Source organism: Juglans microcarpa x Juglans regia, chromosome 6S (genome assembly GCF_004785595.1).
Source record: "Juglans microcarpa x Juglans regia isolate MS1-56 chromosome 6S, Jm3101_v1.0, whole genome shotgun sequence".
NCBI classification, from domain to species: Eukaryota; Viridiplantae; Streptophyta; class Magnoliopsida; order Fagales; family Juglandaceae; genus Juglans; species Juglans microcarpa x Juglans regia.
The window spans coordinates 12,550,371-12,564,646 of NC_054605.1; the positions used below are offsets into that span (position 1 = coordinate 12,550,371).

General features: G+C 36.0%; 1 protein-coding gene and 1 long non-coding RNA gene across 3 annotated transcripts in view; one reads left to right on the top strand and one right to left on the bottom strand.

Moving 5' to 3' along the window:
• The window catches only part of LOC121236485, a 47,876-nt gene that overhangs the window by 23,426 nt on the left and 10,174 nt on the right, over positions 1 to 14,276 (top strand). The window contains exon 3 of one of the 2 annotated variants that reach the window (XM_041132921.1): positions 12,731 to 12,765. The exons of the other annotated variant lie outside the window; for it this stretch is intronic. The gene's annotated coding sequence lies outside the window, so the exon portion shown is untranslated. Of the gene's footprint in view, positions 1 to 12,730; positions 12,766 to 14,276 lie in introns of those variants that run through there. 2 annotated transcript variants of the gene reach the window in all.
• LOC121236490 lies at positions 901 to 7,864 on the bottom strand. Its single transcript, XR_005934775.1, has 3 exons — positions 7,850 to 7,864; positions 3,866 to 3,869; positions 901 to 1,040 (listed from the first exon to the last, which is right to left on the bottom strand). It is a non-coding gene; the product is annotated as an uncharacterized LOC121236490 (long non-coding RNA).

Sequence of the window (14,276 nt, forward strand, 5' to 3'; positions counted from 1 at the left end):
ATCTTAAACATTTATAAAAAAATCACAATATTATTAGAAAATACTTAATCGCTAAATAAATAAAAAAAGATGTTGGGACCATTATCAAGACGCTTAGGCCCCATTTGGAAGATGAGATGCGATAGTTTTAATTGAAAGTTGAATAAAATATTATTAGAAAATTATTTTTTAATATTATTATTGTTTTGAGATTTGAAAAAATTAAATTGTTTATTATATTTTGTATTGAAAATTGAAAAATTTGTAATGATGAGATGAGATGAAACCATTTCTCTATCCAAACGAGGCCTTAGCATTTTTATATAGTCAAATATCTTGACTACACATATATTTCTAGTAAAACACTACTTCCACCAATAAAATCCACTAATAAAACTTACCAATTGGGTTTTTATTTTTATTTTTTTATTCAATGGTTAAAGAAGTATTTTTAATAAATTTTTAATTTTATTTTTTTTAAATGTTAACGGGTTTAATTTTTTTTTTTTGAAAAAATAAAATAAAAAAATGGTTGTTCGGTGACTTCCTTATGTGACTCCCTCGGTGGGAGTAGCACCACCCATATTTCTTTAAGAATTGCAAGTATGTTACTCAAGTTGTATAACTCAGTTTGCCTAATTGAAGTATGAAAACACAAAAAAAAAAAAAGAAAAAAAAAAAGAAAGCTAAAATCCTAGGAGGTTTTCTCTAACCCCTTTATTGCTTGTGTTTTTAATATTTTTTTTAATAAATCACGTTTTACCACGTGTTAATAGATCAAAATAAGAGTATAATTGAGGCAGCATAATAATATTTCTCTATTTTTTGTATTTTACCTATTGTACTGCTATTATCTCATCAAGAGTGATACAATTGGTGAAGAACTTCTCGTTCTATATATGCTTCATTAAACCAGTTCTGAACTCATATAGAGAAATTGTGGCAGATTCATCAACCTCTGGTTAGTGCAAATCAATTTGAGCATGTCTTCTAAATGGCTTGTGTTTAAAGTAGGGAGCTTCATAAAACTTGATGAAGTCCATCTTTTCTTCTGATTTTTTCTAAACTGTTATCTATGGAATATGGTTATCTTTATGCCTTGATCATCAGTACATTCACCCCGAATCTTCTACGATCAAGTAAGAATCGAAATATGGAAAGCACTAATCATGTTGCAGTGCATGGAGGGATTTAAGCATTTAGGTGCAACCCCTGCCCCGCATGGGCGGAGCGGGGTTGCCCGCCCCACCATGTGGAGGCGAGGCGAATAGGGGCAGGGCATTAGGGTGTGGGGCCCCACTGCCCACCCCTGATTTCCTTTCTTCATTTGGCCATGGTGTTTCATTTCCTTTCGCCAGTTTTCTCTGGTGCAATATGGCTTCTTTACTTCAATATCAGTATTTTTATAGATTCTTGGAATCTAATATAAATAATCACCATCTGTGGTTGGTTACTTGGAGAAGTGCCATCCCAAAATGGGAACTTTCCTTTTAAGTCAAAACTCAGAGTAGTCCTTGTAAATATTTTTTTGTTTTTCTGCATCAGATGGTATAAATATGTTATTTTGCAAAAGAAATTGATGAAAGTATGCTAAGTAGCATACATGTATCTGTTATGGTTCACTTAAACAATACCTTTTGACATAAAATACAAACTAATTGGTCCTGAAAATGCTCGAGTGGATTTTGAGTTATTGTGGTGATTAAGATGGGTTGTCCTATAGAGGTGGTGATTGAATCCAAATGTTTTATTTTGTTAAAGGCTAGGGGTGAACAGCTGCGAGTCACCGGAAGAAACTGGAAGACAGAACATGCGGTTTTGCTGGGTTCATCTTCATTGTAGTGGCTTGGGAAGGTGTTAGAGGAGAGCATGAAAGGAAGAAGAAAGGAGGCGTATTCAACAACTAGAGAAGGATATTGTAGTTTTATTGCTCAGCGTTGCTCAAACTGTAGATGAAGATATCTTGAGGTTGCAGAGTATAACCAGGGGGGAGAAGGAATGTCTTATGCATTCCAGAAGGTGAGAATGGTTGGGGGTGGAGGAAGATGTGGGAGGTGCTGTTAGAGTCGAGAAAGGAGTTTCCTGGTGGAGGTCAGTCGAGTGTTGCCAAGGGGGCGAGAGGCACGAAACATGGTCGTATAAGGAGGCGCTCTCTACGACGATGCCGAATGTGGTGAGGAAAGGTGATGGTGGTGTGAGGGGCTCTGTTAGGGGACATGGGCGTCACGAAGCTCCGTCGAAGCCGTACGGTGCGTTGAGCCACTCCCATGGCAGAAGTTCTGTGGCATGTCAGGAGGCATGGGAGGTCCATAGGATGCTGTTGGAGGTGTAGGGGCAGTTACGATTTTTGCAGAAGGATATGGCTGAAGTACTTGATGTTGTCGGGTTGTTTAAGGTAAGGGATGAAAAGAGGGACTTAAAAGGAAAACAGAAGGCAACGAGCGATGGGCTTAGAAATGCCCAGAGTGAGACCTAGCAAAAAGTTAAGGTTGGTAAGGGTCGAGCTGTATGGCGTCAGATGGGTGGGCCTACTCGGTCCAAGGCCAGGGAGAAGGCATCGATGAGATCGGGCCCCTGTGATGGGGTTGGGCCATCTAAGCCCAGGGCCCATTGTGATGGGCTTGGGATCGGGGCAAGCTTTTCTCAGCCCAGGGCGGGTTCACGCTGCATCGAGAGCCCTAACCTAGTGTGTCCCGCCAAGTTACACAATCTTGGCTTCGTGCCGGAAGCTGCCTTCGAAGGAGGATCAGGTGGAGGTTGCACAGACGTCGCTAATGGAGGTGATGGAGGTCACCGATGATGGTTAGCCGGTGTACTATGCGCAAAAGGCACTGGTGGAGTTCGGATCACGTTTCTCTCCCCCGAAGGAAGCTCAGACGTCGCCGATGATTGGAGGAGACGTGGGTTTGGCTTGGACGAACATGTTTATCAAATTGTATGAGGATTTCGAGTTGGTTGAGGAGGATGATGATTCGGTCAACCTTATGCATTTGGTGCAGGATGAATTTTTTCTCCCTAAGGCTTGTGATCAGGTGGGCTTGGATGGGATTTCAGTGGGTGAAAAGTTTCAGAATTTTTAGATTGGTAGGAGAGGAATTCCTATTCCATTAAACTACTGTTATCCAAACCAAGCCTCAGATTAGGTCATAAATAAAGTGAAAGAGATCCAACATTATGTGGGGATTAATTGTGAGGGGTATGAAGAGCAGTTCATAGCATTGCTAACTACTATGGAAGCTGAACATCAACAAACAAGGAAGAGGGACTCGAAGAAAATTCGAGAGCTTAAAAATTGGTGTGGTCGATGAATTCAGAGAGAAGCTCCAGTAGGAGTAAGGTAAAAGGGAAGGGGCTAGCTGTTCCCAAATGAAGCCTAAGATTGTGTCTTGGAATATGTGTGGGCTCAACGAGGTAGATAAGTGCCACCAGGTTCGGCACTTGCTTCGTGAGTGGAAAGCGAACATTGTTTGTTTACAGGAGACGAAGTTGAAAATGATAAATAGGAAGATTGTGCAAAGTTTATGGAGCGATATTCATGTGGATTGGGTATACTTGGCCTCTATAGAGGCATTGGGAGGAATTGTGATGATGTGGGATAGGCGGGTGGTGGAGAAAGTGGAGGAATATATAGGGAGATATATGATAGCGTGCTCTTTTAAAAGTGTGTCTGATGATTTTATGAGGTGTGTATGGACCAAATCTAGACGTTGATAGAAGATTATTGTGGAATGAATTAGTAGGGGTTCATAGTTGGTGGGATCTTCCATGGTGTATTGGGGGTGATTTCAATGTTGTGAGATTCCCACGTGAAAGCTTCGTAAGAAGAAGATTGAGGCCTGCAAGCGTGGAGTTCTCAGAGTGTATTTTTAACTTGAATTTGATAGACCTTCCTCTCGCAGGGGCCCCAGCCACACGATCAAATAACCAGACTTGGTCTCGCTTGGATTGCTTTTCAATTTCACTTGAGTGGGAAAGTCATTTTCCAGAGGTATGGCAAAAGCGTTTGGTACCCTTAAATTCGGATCATTGGCGTATTTTGCTGGATTGTGGAGGCATTCATAGTGGTAGACGATACTTTAAGTTCGAGAATATGTAGCTAAAATCAGAAGGTTTTGTGGAGAAGGTTAAACAATGGTGGATTTCTTATCAGTTCAATAGTACTCTCAGTTTCATTTTTTCGAACAAACTGAAAGCCTTATAAAGAGACCTGAAGGAGTGGAATAAATAGTCTTTTGGAAACATAAGAGAGAACAAAAAGATCAAGTGGATGGAAATTCAGGAATTAGAAAGACTCCAAGAAGGGAGGCCACTTTCTGAGGAGGAGCAAGCACAAAGAACTGTGTTGGTCGCAGATCTTGAGAGGATTATTTTGTAATAAGAAATGTCTTGGCAACAAAAGTCAAGAGCACTATGGTTAAAGGAAGGGGATCGGAATACAAAGTTCTTCCATCAAATTGCAAACTTGCATAGAAGAAACAATAACATTGAGGTATTGAAGATTGGGGGGGTGGAGTGTAGGGAAGAGGAGGTTATTAAAGATCATGTATCGATTTCTTTGAGAAGCTCCTTATTGAGTAGGTAGGGTGGAGGCCCACTCTTGATGGGTTGGTATTTGACTCTATTGAGACAGGGGATGTAGCTAGGATGGAGATGTTTTTTGAGGAGGAAAAAGTGTATGATGTAGTAAGGAATATGGTAAAAGATAAGGCTCCCGGTCTTGATGGTTTCTCTATGGGATTTTTTCAAGAATGTTGGGACGTGATAAAAGAAGATATTTTGAAGGTGTTTCAGGAGTTATACTCAGTTGGGAAATTTGAGAAAAGTCTTAACACCACTTTCATTGCATTATAAAGGTGGGGGCTAGTGAGATTAAGGATTATAGGCTTATTAGCTTAGTGAATGGAGTCTACAAGATTATTTCTAAAGTACTTGCTAATTGGTTAAGTGTGGTGTTGGGGAAGATTGTAATTAAGCCTCAAAATGCATTTGTAAAGGGCAGACAGATTCTTGATGCGGTTCTAATTGCTAATGAATGTCTGGACAATAGATTGAAGGCTGAGAGTTCAGGGATTATGTGCAAGTTAGATATGAAAAAGGCGTATGATCATGTTAATTGGGATTTTCTTCTATATCTACTGGCTAGGTGTGGTTTTGGGAAGAGGTGGAGGTCTTGGATCAGTTGGTGTATTTCCACGGCAAGATTCTTTGTGTTGATCAATGGCAGCCCAGAGGGTTATTTTCCGAGTTCTCATAATTTGAGACAAGGGGATCCGTTATCCCCTCTACTTTTTGTTATTATTATAGAGGCACTAAGGAGGATGATCTCGGCTTTGGTGGCTAATGGTTTTGTAAGTGGTTTTCTAGATGGATCAATTGTAAGTGGTTTTAAGGAGTATTACTACTATTTCTCATTTGTTGTTTGCAGACGATACGCTTATTATGTGTGAGGCCAATCCAGATCAGTTGCGTGTTGTGAAGGCGTTGCTTCTTTGTTTTGAAGCTGTGTCTGGCTTAAAAGTGAACTTTGATAAATCCGAGTTGGTGCCAATTGGGGGAGTCCAGAATGTCCAAGAGTTGGCTGAGATATTGGGTTGTAAGATAGCATCTCTTCCTATGACGTACCTGGGACTCCCGTTGGGTATAAATTCGAGGACGTGCTCAATTTGGGATATGATGATTGAAAAAATAGAGAGGAGACTGGCAGGTTGGAAGAGAATGTACTTGTCGAAAGGGGGCCGGATTACGTTGATCAAGAGTACACTTTCTAATCTACCCACCTATTTCTTATCATTTTTCCCTATACCGGCAAGTGTGGCCAATAGACTTGAGAAGCTATAGAGAGATTTTTTGTGGGGTGGTTTAGGAGAGGAATTTAAATTTCATTTAGTCAAGTGGGAGAAGGTTTGCCGTCCTATCTCTAGTGGCTGGTTGGGTATTATAAATTTAAGATTATTTTATCAGGCATTACTTGGAAAATGGTTGTGGCGATATATTAAGGAACTGTAGGCCTTATGGAAAGTAGTGATTGAGAACAAATATGGTGGTTTGGGGGAGGGTTGGTGTACTAGAGAAGTTAGAGGCACCTATGGAGTGGGGCTATGGAAACATATAAGAAGAGGGTGGGAGGCATTTCGTCATCATACTCGGTTTCAGTTGGGTACAGGGTCCAGGATCAGATTTTGGAAAGATGCTTGGTATGGTAATAGTGCTCTTAAAGATTTGTTTCCTATACTTTTCTGGATAGCAAGTGATAAAGATGCCACATTGGTGGAGGTTAGGGGAATCTCGAGTGGGAGTACACATTGGAATATTAATTTCATCCGGGCGGCACAAGACTGGGAGGTGGAGAGTTTTGTAGATTTCTATAGCCTGTTGTATTCTTGTCGTTCGAATATCCAGCATGAAGGTGGTTTGTGGTGGACTCCTACAAGGAGAGGGTATTCACAGTTCGTTCCTTTTATAAGGTTCTCACACAAAAACCTGAGATACAGTTTCCTTGGAGAAGGCTTTGGAAGAACAAGGCTCCACCCAAAGCTTATTTCTTTGTGTGGACAGCTTCGTTAGGCAAGATTCTCACTACGGATAATCTGAGAAAAAGGAAGATAATCATTACAGACTGGTGCTGCATGTGTAAAAGTGGGGGTGAGTCGGTGAATCATCTATTTTTACATTGTGAGGTTGCTAGGTCTCTCTGGCATGAGGTGTTTAAAAGAATGGATCTAGTGTGGGTGATGCCAAAATCTGTGGTGGAAATGTTGGTGTGCTGGACCTCCATTCGAGGTGTGCAATAGATCAAAGCGGTTTGAAAAATGATTCCGATTTGTATCATGTGGTACTTATGGCAGGAACGCAATGAGCGGACATTTGAAGACAAAGAGAGATCTATGGCAGAGCTTAAAGTTTTCTTTTTTAGGACTCTGTACTTGGGCAATTGTTGTGGACTTTAATGGCATGAACCTTCATGATTTCTTAGTTTCTAATGTGCCTACATAGATAGGGCATAATGACTTTTGTAAATGGCAGTTGTTGCCCATTCTTGAATTAATAATACTTGTTTACTTATAAAAAAAAATGCTCGAGTGGAATGAATATCTTTTTGACTTGTGTTGAGTCATTGCAGCAGAATGTGTTGCCTAAATAGTTTGAGATTTATATTGTGAGGTTTTGTGCATTATGTTCTGTATTTCCTTAGATTTTTCTTTCATGGCAAGTTGATGATTGTGCCTTTATTGTTGGGCTCGTTTCACTTAGTTTCTGCTCCTGTCACTAAATGAGTTCTTGTGTTGCTGTAGGTGCAGAAGCAATGTTTGTTGATTTAGGTCACTTCTCTGTATGTGCCATACTGGTTTATTTCTGCACTACATCAAATCATTTTTTCCTTGGAGAATAAATTCATGTATTTGCTTTACAAGAGGCTCCTTATAAATAATCCATACTATTTATCCAGATTGCCTTTACTTGTGTGGTATTTTCCCGTCTTCTTCTTGCTTATAGGGGCCAAGCTACTTATCTGATGAGATACCCAAATTCTGTAGAAAGAATATTCTATGATTCCGTGCCAGGTAACACCTTTTATTGATGTGGATAATTACATATGTCAAACAGAGCCAATATTGGGAATCCAATGCTTAAATCATTTTTTTTTAATAAGAAAAACATTGGATTGTTTGTTGCCCTCACTAGCTAATCCAAAACCATGGCATCTAAATCAGTCATTTCTATCTTTAAAAAGCTCTAGATAAAGTCACTTTTTTATGGAGCTAAGTGCTGTGGATTAGAATATGAACACTATAGTTGATTACAAATGCAAACTATTTCTATCTTCCAGGCAAGCTTTGATGAGGTTTGGATCCAGCAGATTCCTATGAACTAATTATTTATTAATATTCTCACTAATTATTGCGTGGGACAATATTTATTATTAGGTAGTGTTGTTTCTTCTTTTCTCTTCTAGTTTATAGGTTTATAGTTCTTTTAACTTCTGAAAGGCCCTGTGGCAAGTTAGTGAACTTTTTAGCTTTATGGGGATGGAGATTTAGGTAATCTGCAATTTTTAGTGGCAAATGTGTTTCAATCACATAATACTCTGCTACAACTTTTTTTTTTTTTTTTTTGCCTTCTCTCTGCCTCTTTTGGTTAGAGGCCATACAGCTTCATAAAGTTTCATGCTCAAAACCGCATGCCTTCTTTGGATCATAATGACCTTTTTGGGTGTAAGTTGGGAAGAACATTCATACATTCATATTGATGTCCATGGAGTAGTTGGTTGCTGTTATGTGAAAAAAGTATACATGGAAAATAGGGAATATTATGGCAAGTGATATGCATTAAGTTTAAAGGAGTCTCTTTTTAATATTGAGAAGATTTTTCCTGTTTAATATTTTCTAATTAGTGTATTTATAATGTATTGATACAGATTTTGCGTTGTAGGCTATGAAAGCCACACAGTTTCAATAGCTAGTAAATTTTTTCTTTTTTTTTTTAAATTTTGAAACAGACTATTTCTTGTGACTAAAATTCTTATTTACAACGATTACGCACGTCACAAATAAGCTTTTAGCAATGAAAAATATCATTGGAAATACTTATCTGCAGTGATTTTTACAGTATTTTGCGATGAAAAGTTACCGCCGCAAAAAACTTTTTCTCATCGATAAATCCTATTTCGTTGGAAAATATAGGAGTCTTTTGCTGCAATTTATTTACCTTGTGTGACGATATATATTGCCGCAATTGACTTTTTTCAACGATTCTAAGGATAAATGTAATGACCATTTGTGGCGATTATGGATATAATTGTGTCTACCAATAATCACCGGAAAAGGGGTAATCAATTGCAACGATTTTTGCGGTTAGCTGATTTTGTGCAAAAAAAAAAAAAAAGCAAACAATTGCGACAAACTTGCGGTAATAAAAATAGCACCGAGTATGAGTATTTCCGGCGATTTTCTAGGGTATTAGCGATGAAATGGGGGGCTGGAAAAAGTATTACTGAATTGCTTTAAATTCCATAGTCATCACAATCATACGAAGAATCAACTCAATCACTTTAAGAAAGTTTGGAACAAAAACAAGTTAGTTGAGGAGAAGCTTTAGCAATTCAGCCAAGTCTTTTTTTTATTTTTTTTGGCTTTTGTTTTTATATTGTATAATATTTCTGATTCCATCGATTCTCACTTCTATTATATATTAAGTGAATAAAATTTCAAATATAAGTTAAGGTTAAATATTAAAATAATTCTTGTAGTTTGGTTTTTAGATAGACAAATGATATTTGCAGTCCTAGAGTATGCATGCCTCGCTTACTACCTTTGAAATAAATAAATAAATCTGAGACCCATGCCCACCATGGGGTTTACCACGTCCAGCTTGCCCATATATATATATATATATATATATATATATATATTAAAAGATAATTTTTTTAATAAAACGACAGACACATACACACACACTCTCTCTCTCTCTCTCTCTCTCTCTCTCTATTTCGTTGTCTGTCCATCAAAGTTTCCTTCTCTCTCCTTTTTCGTTGTCACCCACAACCAGCCCCAGCCCCAAGTATGTCTCGCTCTCTCTCTCTAGAAGCTCTCTCTGAGCTTGGCAGCTGGCCATGGGCAATGGGCGGACGGCCCTTGGGCCAATCCTCCCCCTAGCATCCTGACAGGGGCACCCGCTCATGAGAGGCAGGCCGGGGGCCCAAATCTCCCCCCAGCATGCCTGCCTTTTTTTTTAATAGTTATAGTTGTATGTTGCTATTATTTTGACATTACATTTAAGGAGAAACAAGTCCTGGCCTTATATATAAGAGCATTTCTAATTTAGAGGCATTCTTGGATGTTTAGGTGTAGGTGTGTGAAGACTATAAGGCCTCATTATTAGATTTTATTTTAAAGTTACTTTCTAGATCTAATGTGAGGAAGAGTGAGAGGTATCTTTTTTAAATCATCCCATGATGTTTTGGTTTAATGGTATTTGTTGTCCTCTAATTAGGGGTGAGCACTAACCCAGTCGAAGTCGGAATTCCTTAAATTTAACTCTAACTCTGACTTTGTCGGATGTAGGCTCCAATCCGATTCCGACTTGTTGGAACCGAGTCTGATTCAGACTTTTTTTTAGTTTCATATTTAGTCCATTTTTAAACAAGACTTTTTTGTGGACTTTCAAATTTCAAGTTTACTAAAAACATAACCAAAACTCTATGAACAAGATCAACAAGATTTCAATATTTACAGTAAATATTTAATTATAAAACAATATTAACAGTAAATATAATAGGAGCCCATCAACAAAGTAAGAGAATCACATGTTTATAATTTATCTGCTGCCTTGTATGCCATATCAGATGCTAGTGTCTAACATATTTGTAACTTATTTCTAGTATCATCTAATTATATGTTATTATACTTTAGTAAATTAATATTGTATTATATATTTATTATACTAGACTTATTAGTTATTTCTATATTTGTATCTAATTTATTTATACACTAGAATTATACTATAATGTCTAATTACAACTTATTAATATATATTAATATTACATGTTATTATACTAATATCTAACTTATTTCAATATTTGATCATATATGGTAGTAATACTATGATGTTTACATATATTAAACTATTATTAGTCTATTTATATTGTAGCATAAGTATATTATTTTATAATAATTAACTCATACTAATATATTATTGACTTTAGTTATATAAGTTCTAGTTATATAACTATAGTAATATATATGATCAATATATATATATATATAAATACATATTTTTATAACATTTGTACAATATCAGAGTCGGATTTGGATTTGGATTTGCAGTTGGTTCGACAACACCTCCGATTGAATAATTAAAAAAAAAAAATCTAACTCCGACTCCTTTTTGTCATAGTCGTAGTCGTAGTCGGAGTTGAATTTTTGAATTTTTGTGCATCCTTACCTCTAATGGGTAGATGACCAATAATCGAGTCCAAGTACTTTCAATCACCTTAGTTCGAGATCATTATACTTCATATTTAATGAGTATTGTTAGAAACAAATTCATCATATGATTGTTTTCATGTCCTAAATGCTTTGGGCATTTATACTTGCATTCTTAGTAGTTTGGTCATATGGAATTGGTTGTTCTGTCCCCAAATATTGCATGACCTTCTCTGTATATGTTATGACATGTGTAAACTTATGCATATGTTTATCATTCTATTCCTAGTTTAGCCAAATTAAGCCATACCTTCACTTCATATATACATACATGCATGCATATATATTTGGATAAGTAAGATAAGATTTTATTAATAATTACTAAAAAGTTGAAAGATCTAAGGGTAAATATGGATGGAAGCAAGTGGCAATGTAAAATCTTGGCAGTTGAATCTTAATGTCACAAAGTTGATAGTTTGAGATAGAGATTGTTCAGGATTCTATACTTAAGTCTTAAGTCTTATGCATCATTTATTTTCATAACTCATTTCAACTCATTTTATCTTATCTAATCATTATAACTTTTTAAAATTTTCATATAAAATAAAATAAACAATTCAATTTTTTCAATTCTCAAAATAAAAAAAATATTAAAAAAAATATTCTAATAATATTTTATTCAACTTTTAACTTTATCTTAATTCATTTTAACTCATCTGTAAAAACAAGCGAGGCTAAGGATTGTGTTCCAATTAGCCAAACAAAGAACTACTGATCTAGTGCACCAAACCTTTTAACAATATAATCAATCACCAAACAGAAACTGGGAATTAGAGAGAGCGAACGTTGGCGCATATATACAGAGAACAGAGTGGTTGTTGCCTTGGTGTTCTTTCTAACATGCCACCACACAGTGAGTTTTTTATGACCGAAATTGAACTTTTTGATAAAAATCTATCTCCATTCGGTTGCTTATTTTAGAGAAAATTTTTGGGATGTGAAAAGTGGCTCCCTAAACATGGAGAGCCACTATTCATCTCTAAATGATTTTTTTATAAATATTTTATTCTAACAAATAAAATAAATTCTTATTCCATTCATCTACACTTTCTCTCATGCTCATATTTATTATAGTTTTAAAGAATAATTTAAAAATAATTTAAATAATTACTAAAATGTAAAAAAAAATTAAAAATATTATCGTGCCCACAACAAAATGATTTAAATTTTAGTTTAAAATATTCGCTAGAGAGTAATAGTTCAAAATATAAGAAAAAATATAAAATAATGAGTAGTTAAGTTTGTAAATGGAAGTGAAAGAAACAAATAGTAAAGAAAAAATAGAGAAATATTATTTTAATAGAATATAGAAATGATAGGAATGAGATATATGAGGTTTTTAAATGAAGAGTAAAATTTAGGAAAACATTTTAGGAAGTGTGTTTTTTAACTAAATTTTAGAGAAATTTATAGAAACCCAATGTGAATACTTTACCAGCAACAAATAGCCTATTTCTTCATCAAAAGCCGGCATATATAGTGAACACAATGCCATAACAATGTCATTTGTGGTGCTTGCTTTGGTGGGACTTCAGTTGAACCCAACCCAATTGCAAATTTCTCGGCTTTGCATATTTAGTTGCGGTTTGGATGGTAAGATGGGATGAGATAGTTTTAGATAAAAGTTGAATAAAATATTATCAGAATGTTAATTTTTGATATTATTATTATTTTGAAATTTGAAAAAATTAAATTTTTTATTATATTTTGTGTGAAAATTTGAAAAATTTGTAATGATGAGATGAAATATTTTCACTATTCAAACGGAGTTAGTCTACACACAGTCCTCAAATGGGGACTGCTCATGCAAGTCCATACAATTATGTTTAAAAAAACTTAAAATTACAATAATATCCTTTTTAAAATGACATTTTTTCTCCTTAATTTTATCTTCATTCATCAATGGGATTGTACACACAGTCTCCCACTCAAGACTGTAAATAGAATTTTTCATCCAAACGGGGTTTAACCCTTCGAAACAGAGGGTCTACGAACCAAAAGAAGAGGGAGGCTGGTGACTCAGGCAACTCAGTAGCATCACATAGTAGCATCTCAAATCTCAAACTAGGCAACCATCCTTCATTCATATCTCTTAAATCAACTGGATTTTCTCCAAACCAAATCCAATGTTTCATTTAATTTGCTCAAGGTTGCCTCAAAACTTAAAGCACAGACCTTTGAGAACTAAACATGCAAATTTGTTCTCAACCTCCTCTCTGAAATCCATCTCAAGACTTCCTAATTCCAAGGACCCACAATCACTGACAATATCCTTCCTCCAAGATTCATGTAGATATTCTTTGGAATCGACTATTTCGTATTTCAAGAAGTTCAACAATGTCAACATTGAGAACGTAAAGAATCCCCCAATTCAGTTCTTGTCCTAGCGGGACAGATCCGCCTCGCCCCCCGCCCATTTCAAAAATGAATTACAATTCACTAGACTCAAAAATTATTCCTAGATTTAAAATGATCAAAAACACATTTTTAGACCCAAATTATAAATTTAAATTTTTAAATATGACAATAATTTAAAAATTATGTAGTTTTTAAATTGAGTAATTGTACTCTTAGGCCTTTTTTTCTCCAATACCAAACACCCGGATTTATTTTAATAGTTTTTTTCAAAACGTGAGTTTTACCCAGAACTCCCCCGCCCCCCTCCCCCCCAAATCCGAATCATCCCAGAATACCCATTCAAATTTTATCCCCTCCCACATAGAACCTCCTCTGCCTGTCTTCACCTGCATCGTTCACAAGGCGTCACAGCCGATTCCGAGGTTCTCTATCTCTCTCTCTCACTGTACATGGCTAGGTTATTTTTAAAACACGACAGATTTATATGTTTGAGTTTTTCTCAAATACAAAATCGTAGCTTTATATAGAAGGATTTGATTTTTTTTCTTTGCAATGTGGAAGCTAGAGGTGGATTAAAATGTTGATGCATGAGATAGAAGGATTTGATTTTTTTTTTTATTTGCAATACTCAAAACCACAACAATACTAACAAACATTGCAATATAGAAGGGTTTGATTTTTTTTTCTCTGCAATATAGAAGGATTTGATTTTTTTTTATCTGCAGTACTAAGAAACAAAGCAGAGAGAAATGGTGTAGTAGTAGTTAGTGGTCTGTAATCTATTGGGATGGAGTAAAGGGGTGTTCCAAACTAGAGATCTATCGGGCAGGTTTTAATTCTCTCTCAAGGTTTATTCCGCATGATATATATAGTGCAAAAACATTAGAAGAAATCTCCATACCTTCCATTTGATGGTAATTTATGATATGACTATCTAGAAGGCCTATAGTTGCATTG